At 36.6% G+C, this 8,274-nt stretch overlaps 1 long non-coding RNA gene across 1 annotated transcript; it reads right to left on the bottom strand.

Moving 5' to 3' along the window:
* On the bottom strand, positions 6,014-7,238 carry LOC107641708. Its single transcript, XR_001620406.2, has 2 exons — positions 6,807-7,238; positions 6,014-6,153 (listed from the first exon to the last, which is right to left on the bottom strand). It is a non-coding gene; the product is annotated as an uncharacterized LOC107641708 (long non-coding RNA).

Genomic DNA, 8,274 nt, shown 5'->3' on the forward strand with positions numbered 1-8,274 from the left:
CTTCAGTTTGCAAACATGATCCTCTTTGCCTTTTACCATGAAACCTTCTGGTTGTTCCATGTAAATTTTATCCTTAAGATCACCATGAAGGAAATCAGTTTTCACATCCATCTGCTCCATCTCTAAATTAAGACTTGCATCCAAACTCAAAACAGTTCTAATAGAAGATCTTCTCATAACCGGTGAAAAAATTTCATTATAGTCAACTCACTTTTTCTGCCTGTAGCCCTTGACCACCAATCTAGCCTTGTACCTTGGACACTGAGAATTTTCTTCATGCTTCAACCTATAAACCCACCTGTTCTGCAAAGCTTTCTTCCCTTTTGGCAACTTCACAAGCTCAAATGTTTGATTATCATGCAAGGATTTCATTTCATCTTGCATTGCATCAAACCGTTTCTTATTGTCGTCGCCTTCCATAGCTTCCGCATAGCATTCAGGTTCTCCCCCATCAGTCAAGGTCACATATCCATCAGTAAATGTTACATACTCACTAGAAGGATACCTCGTTGAAGGTCGTCGCTCTCTAGTAGACCTCCTAGGATGGAAACCTGGTGGATCTTCAGGTAGCTTAGGTTGATTATCAGCATCATCATCAACTGGAGCATCAATTGGATCTCCCATCTCCTGGTCATCAGGAACTAAAGGCTCATTTTGCTACATATGCTCCTGATCTTGATTCTCTGCTAGTTCTGACGAAGGAAGAGGCTGAACTCGATCTACATTAGTCAAGTCACTGCTCTCTTGTGATTGACTCTTCTTTGCCTTATCAATGTCCTCAATGGTCTGGTCTTCAATAAACTCTACATCACGACTCCTTACAAGCTTCTTTTCAACTGGATCATAAAGCCTGTAACCAAACTCATCTTGACCATACCCAATAAAAATGCACTGCCTTGTCTTCACATCCAACTTGGACCTCTCATCCTTTGGAACATGAACAAATACTTTGCATCCAAAGACTCTCAAGTGACCATACGAGACATCTTTGCTCAACCAAACATGATCCAGAAAATCATTGTCCAAAGCAATTGTAGGACTCAGATTAATCACATGAGCCGCTGTAAGTAGCGCTTCACCCCAAAAGACTTTAGATAGCTTAGCTTCAGTAAGCATACACCTAACTCTTTCAATCAGTGTTCTATTCATCCTTTCTGCCAAACCATTCAACTGAGGTATTGTCTTTTCATGCCTAATGCCTTACTGCTTGCAATACTCATCAAATGGTCCACAATACTCACCACCATTATCAGTGCGAATAAATTTAAGCTTTTTACTTGTTTGCCTCTCAACCAAAACTTGGAATTGTTTGAACTTTTCCAAAACTTGGTTCTTTATTTTCAAAGCATAAGTCCAAAGCTTTCTTGAATGATCATCAATAAAAGTAATTAAGTAAATAGCTCCACTAAAAGATCGTACCTTCAAAGAACCACAAATATCGGAGTGCACCAATTCCAAGAAGTCTGATTTTCTTGAAGGTTGATGCTTCTTGAAGGATAATATTCTTTGTTTGCCAGCCATGCAATGAGAACATTTCTCCAACTCTGCATTCTTCAAACCTGAAAGAGCATCCTTTCGAGCTAAATAGCTAAGTCCATTTTCACTAATATGACCAAGTCTTCTGTGCCACAAGCTACAAACTTCTTTACTTTCAATCGCATTCACACTACCTTTTGCAATCATGGCATGCATCACATACAAACTTGAAGTACCTTTTTCTCGAGCCACCACTAAGTTGCCTTTAGTAAGCTTCCATTGTCCAAAGCCGAAAGTGTTTATAAAGCCTTCATTATCAAGCCTTTTAACTAAAACCAAATTCAAGCGAACATCTGGAGCGTGTCTAACATCTTTGAGTAGCAGCTTCATTCCCATATTAGTCTCAAGACAAACATCTCCTACACCAATAACCTTGGCCAAGACATCATTACCCATCTTAAGCACTCCAAAATTACCTGGAGTATAAGAAGTGAAGAACTCCTTCTTCGGTGTAACATGTATTGAGGCGCCACTATCAATTACCCAGCTGAACTCATCATCAGAAACAAGATTGACCTTGTACTCATAATCAGCAATATCAATAGTAAGAAGATCATCTGAAATAGAAGATACACGATCATTACCACTATCATCCTTCTTTTCTTGCTTACATTTGTTTTCCTTTTTCCAAAGATAGCAATATTTTTTTAACGTGACCCATTTTGTGACAGTAGTGACACTCAACATTCTTGTATCTTCCCTTGGATTTGCTCCTGCTTTTACCTCTACCCTTTTGAACTCTATTCTGATTTCTCCTCCTAGTTTCAGTGACTAACATTTCAGAGTGTGACGAAGAATTATGCGTCTTCCTTCTTATCTCTTCATTTAAAATGCCACCTTTAACAAGTTGCATGCTCAGTTTACCATTCGGAGCAGAATTAGTAAGAGAGATACGAAAAGTCTCCCAAAAATCTGGTAGAGTATTCAACAACAACAATCCTTGAACCTCATCTTCAAACTTGATTCACATGCTTGGCAACTGATCCAGAACCCCTTGAAATTCATTCAAGTGATCTAATACTTGTGACCCCTCCTTATATCTCAAATTCATCAACATATTCAACAAGTACAATTTATTATTGCCAGACTTGGAAGCATACAAGGATTCAATTTGATTCCACAAAGCCCTAGCATGAATCTCATTAGCAATGTGATTGTAAACATTATCATCCACCTATTGCCTAATAAAACCACAAACTTGTTGGTGTTCAAACTCTCATTCTTCATCTGTTTTAGATTCTGGTTTTTGTGTAGAAAATACGGGTAAATGTAGATTTTTGATAAACAACATATCTTTCATTTTTCCCTTCCATAGATGGTAATTAGTGCCATTCAAACTTATTATCCTAGTACAATTATTTGCCTCCATCTTTCAAGCAAGTTATAACCAAATACCCAAAATTGAGCTCTGATACCAATTGATAGGAATAAAACACACAATTTCCTACTTGCAAGAATTAGAGGAGCAACAATATCCACTCACAACAAGTATTAACACCAGCATAATAATACTCAATAGCAGCGGAAAAATCACATAAACCAGAAATTAGAAACAAGCTAACACAGCAAGATTTTTAACGTGGAAAACCTCCTCAATGAGAGAAGTAAAAACCACGAGTCACCAAGACCAGGATATAGCTTCACTATGATGAAAAATAGGGTATAAGAGAGTCATAAATTACTGCACAAAACGTGCATATAACAAGCCAAACAATCCAAGCTTCAAAGCTTTCACAACAAGAACAAGAAGATGAAAATACCACAAAAATAGAGCTGCTGTGCGTGGCCAATATCTCCAGCTAAAGACATCGAATCAAAGATCCGAAAGGTGAAATCAAAGAACCAGATGTGTAGAACACACTGTTCAAATTTGAGCTTGATCCAACGGTTAACGAATTTGTAGCAACCAATTTACAGAGACAGCTTTGTGTATGTACGAAAATGACTTTCTCTCTTCTCTTCTCTCTAGTGTTTGGTGTTCTCCTTTCAAAAATGACATCTCTCTCTCAACCCTAACTCACCTCAGCCACTTCAACTATTCATGGGCTTGGATACTAGCATTTGGGCTTTTTCTCCACATAGGAAGGGAGCCCAAAAACCCAACAATGTGTGCTGATAAGTTCTGCATAATTCAAAATTCTTCCTCTCCCTCCTCCTCATCTTCTATTGCTTCTTTTTTTTTTCATCATCATCACCATCTTCTTCTTCTTCTTCTTTTTTATTCATCTTTTCTTTTTTGTTTTATTTTCTCAAGTTTCTTCTTGTTTTACTCTCTTAACAAGAATAAAAATAAAAAATTAAATAAAGAAAAAGAAGAAACACATAATGCTACAAAATTACTTGGAAGAGGATGAACTTACATTCATTCAACTAAAAAAAAGAAAGAAATAAAGAAAAAAAAAGCAGAAGAAAAAAAATGCAGCATTGGAGAAAACATTTTTCTGTATTTGTAGCAAATTTGGGTATAATACGAAGATATTTAAGTGTATTGTTTAAGAATTTTCGGTGTATGTGTACTGATAAGTTCTGCATAATTCAAAACTCTTCCTCTCCCTCCTCCTTATCTTCTGCTTCTTCTTCTTCTTTTTTTTCATCATCATCACCATCTTCTTCTTCTTTTTTTCTTATTTATCTTTTCTTTTTTGTTTTACCTTCTCAATTTTTTTCTTATTTTACTCTCTTAACAACAGTAAAAACAAAAAAAAATCAAACAAAGAAGAAGAAGAAACACATAATGCTGTAAAATTACTTGAAAGATGATGAACTTACATTCATTTAACTAAAAGAAAGAAAGAAATAAAGAAAATAATATAAAAAATGCAGCATTAGAGGAAATATTTTTCTATATTTACAGCAAACTTGGGTGTAACACGAAGATATTTATTATTTAAGAACTTTTGGTGTATGTGTACTGATAAGTTCTGCATGATTCAAAACTCTTCCTCTTCTTCCTCCTCCTCATCTTTTGCTGCTGCTTATTCATCTTTTCCTTCTTGTTTTTCCTTCTAAAAAAATACATAGTATTGTAAAAATCAATAGAAAGAGGATGAGGAAAAAATTGCAGCAACAACAACAATAAAAAGAACGACAAAGAGGATGAAACACGCGAAGAAGAAGGAACGCAAAGAAAAATGAGGAAGAACGCAAAGAAGAAGGAGAAGAAAGAGGAGGAGGAGGAGGAGGAGGAGCGCGGGATAGAAACATTGGAGGAAGAACGTCGTGATTTCACGCGCGCGTTATATGAAAGTGCATTTTATTGGGTTAGGGTTAACTTGTATAAATTTGTATGCCAAAAGGCTTGTATGTGTAGCAGGTCTCATGTATTTATTATTATGTGAATATAATTATGTGATTAAGTGAATTAAAGTACAGACTTTTCGATTTCGTAATTAAGAATTCAGTTTATATTCACGAAAGCTCAATATTAAATTAACGGTTTAGAGGTAAGTGACGTCTAAGCTTTTAGTACGATCATGAGGTGTTAAAAGTAAGGGTGTTATAGGAATTATGTCAAAACATGCAAAATGAAATAACAAAATATAGTTTAATTAATGTGCATAAATAAAGTAAATATGAAACTTAATAGTAGAAGTCAAATGCGAATAGCAATGGTTGCTTTATGTATAATTATTAGTTAAAAAACTTCCCTACTGTTTTTTATTATTGGAAGAATGGACAAAATTACACCTGAAAGTTCATACGATGGACAGTAATACACTTGAATCATTTAATGAGTCACGCGTGCACAGTAATTATACACTCCGGCGGGCACAATCACCACTCCGGCCATCAGCGTGTGGCGTGGTTAGTTTGAGTGGACAGGTGGCTCTATTTTATCCTTGCTGGCACATTCAGATTCAGTGAACTGGCCATTTAGTGCCAACTCAGAAAAAATATTTTATTTTAATGATTAATTCCAGTCCCTTCGTTCTCTTTTATCTTCAGAAGGAAGATGCTCTGTGTTGAAACCCTAACACCTTAACCAATAACTAAGAACATGGCCTCACTCAAGAAAAAATCTAGCTCTTTATCCCTAAATTGTGGCAGCGCTGTTGGTGGCGGTCTTCGTTGTTGAGGAACAAGAAGAACAAGAAGAAGTTTGAGTACAACAACGGCAAGTGTTTGCACGGATTTAAAGCTGTGGTACTCAAGTCTGGAACAGAGTGGAATCCAGACATATTGTTTCTGCGATGTCCTCTGTGGGAGGTAGGTTTCGAAATTGCATTTCTTCTTGTTATTGGAATTATCCGTTTGTTTCCTTCTTTACCCCTCCTTTGATTGTTGTGTCTAATCTTCAAAGTGCTGAACGTCATTGTGAGTATTTTGTTTGGCTGGACGAAGTAGAAGGAAAAACAAGAAACGTGGGGGCAGAGGATGTATCTGAAGAAAGGCCATTGAAACAACCATACAAGAAGATGAATGAACTTACAGAGTGTTCTAGCAAGTTGGAAGAAGATGTGCAAAAAAGAACATTTCCCAGTTGTCTCACTGAGTCCAGCCAAATGGAACAAACATCACTGTGTACTAGCATAATTCTAGATCAGACTCAGTTCCAAAAGATGTTATTATCTCCACCAGCTCCCAATTCCCATTTGAAACTTGAAGCCAACACTGAACCTTTTGAAATAACGAACTTCAGAAGTAAGGGAAAGAAATAGAAAATTCTAAACTATTCATGTCTTACTAATAATGAGAACAGAAAAACTCAATCTCTTGAACTCAATAATTACATCAGTTATCCAACTAAATAATTGCATCACAGTTATCATAAACTGATTTCAAAGCCTAGAAGCAGAGTAAAATTAAAAACATGAAGCATATAATAAATCAAAAGATCACCAATTGCAATTTTTTAATAAGAACAGAAGTAAAGAACAATGAAAAATGAAGAAAGATTAACATTTTTCAACCCAATTTTAACAAAGCTCATCACAATGATTAACAACAACAAAAAACACTGAAGGAACAGTGAATCAGTAACATGGGCAGTGCAAATTTAAAATTTAAAAGTTATCAATTTAAAATCTATCATCAAATACAATCAGCGAGCAAAGCCAATCAACAAGCACTGACTGAGCATTCTGTTATGATTCTGTTACTGGAAAGCAACAAATTCAAGTTACAGCAACATATTTAACAAATCTTAGTAAAGTCCCGATTTACAGCAACAAGGCAAATTTATTGATTAGCAATTCAGCAACATGCAAAAATACAGGGAGAAGGAAAATTCGGAAAAGAGAGAACAGGGAAGCGATGGTTCAGGGACTCACCAACGGTTGAAGGCGAGTCGGCAACCACCCCACAAAAGGCGACGAAGCAAGAGACAACCCCACGAGTTGCTTCTGCCGCCGGCGACGAGACAGACGAACCACGAGATGCCAGTGACCGAGACGAGACTCGAGTGACACTGGGAGGCAGAATCGAGCAGAGACAACCACGGACAACGCGCACAGCTCGAGCACTCACTGGCGGAGGGAGGCGCGAGCAGCCGAGCACAGAGGAGAGAGGGGAGATGCGAGCACACGAAGCGGAGGATCCGGCGAGAGGCCCGAGACCACGAAGACGGTAGTTCTTGAGTGCAACGGACGGCGGCAGCAGTCTCTCACTCCGACAGACGGCGACAACAATTGGTGGAGGCTGCTAGAGTTTGCTTTCTTTGGTGGAGGCTAGGGCATTTGATGAAGGAAGGAGTTGGAGAAGGAGGGATAAGTGGATAACGCGTGCAATCTTTTCCCTTTCAAGAAAGGAAACGACGTCGTTTTTGTAAACCGGCCGGCTTCCAGTTCGATCCGACCGGCCGGTTTAGCAATTTTTGAACGGTTTTAGATTTTACGATTTTATACATTGGATTGGACTATTTTTTTTTTTTGTCGGTCTCTAGTTGAACAGGTTCGACCGGCCGGTCCGGTCTAATTTTCAGAATATTTGTATTTAGAGGTATTATGCAGGTAATATAAAAGTTATGGGTTGAGAAATATTTGGGATAAAGAGGTATTTATAGTTGGAATGGCAACTTACTGGATCACCTTTGTAACTTCTTTTCGATTTTATGGGTAGTTATCTTTTTTTCTTTTTATTTAAGATTTGTTGGGATTCTATATTTAAATATATGGATAATTTATTTTAGAATAAATGTCCTTTTCGGTCCTTGACCATCTGTTCGATAGACTTCGCACCCCTAATAAATATAAAAACTTAAATCGGTCCTTACTTACTTTAATATATGTACATTCCAGTCTCCGGTTTTGAGCAGGTCACTTGCTGACAGTCACTTGCTTGGCCATCTTCTTCATTATTGTAGGGACAAATTACTGACACATCAGCAAGTGACTTGTTCGAAACCGGTTGCAGAGACTGAAATGTATATATATTAAAGTAGATAGGGACCGATTTGGGTTTTTATATTTGTTAGGAGGTGCGAAGTCCATCGAACAGATGGTCAAGGACCGAAAAGGACATTTACTCTTTATTTATGGATAGTTATCTTTTTTTGTTTAAAATTTGTTGGGATTTTATATTTAAACTAGCGGCTCAACAAACACTTGTGGTCCCTGTTCAGTCGTTTTTTTATTGAGTTAAAAAATATTTTTATATTTTTATTTTTAAAGTTATAACTTTAATATTAATAATTAAAAAATAAATTATAAAAAATAAAATACTTTTAAGTTATTTAATATATGTATGAAGTAGAAAATAAATAAATTTAAATTAAAAGAAATAAAAAAAAAGAATTAAGTT

The sequence above is a fragment of the Arachis ipaensis genome, chromosome B05 (genome assembly GCF_000816755.2).
Source record: "Arachis ipaensis cultivar K30076 chromosome B05, Araip1.1, whole genome shotgun sequence".
Taxonomy (NCBI): Eukaryota; Viridiplantae; Streptophyta; class Magnoliopsida; order Fabales; family Fabaceae; genus Arachis; species Arachis ipaensis.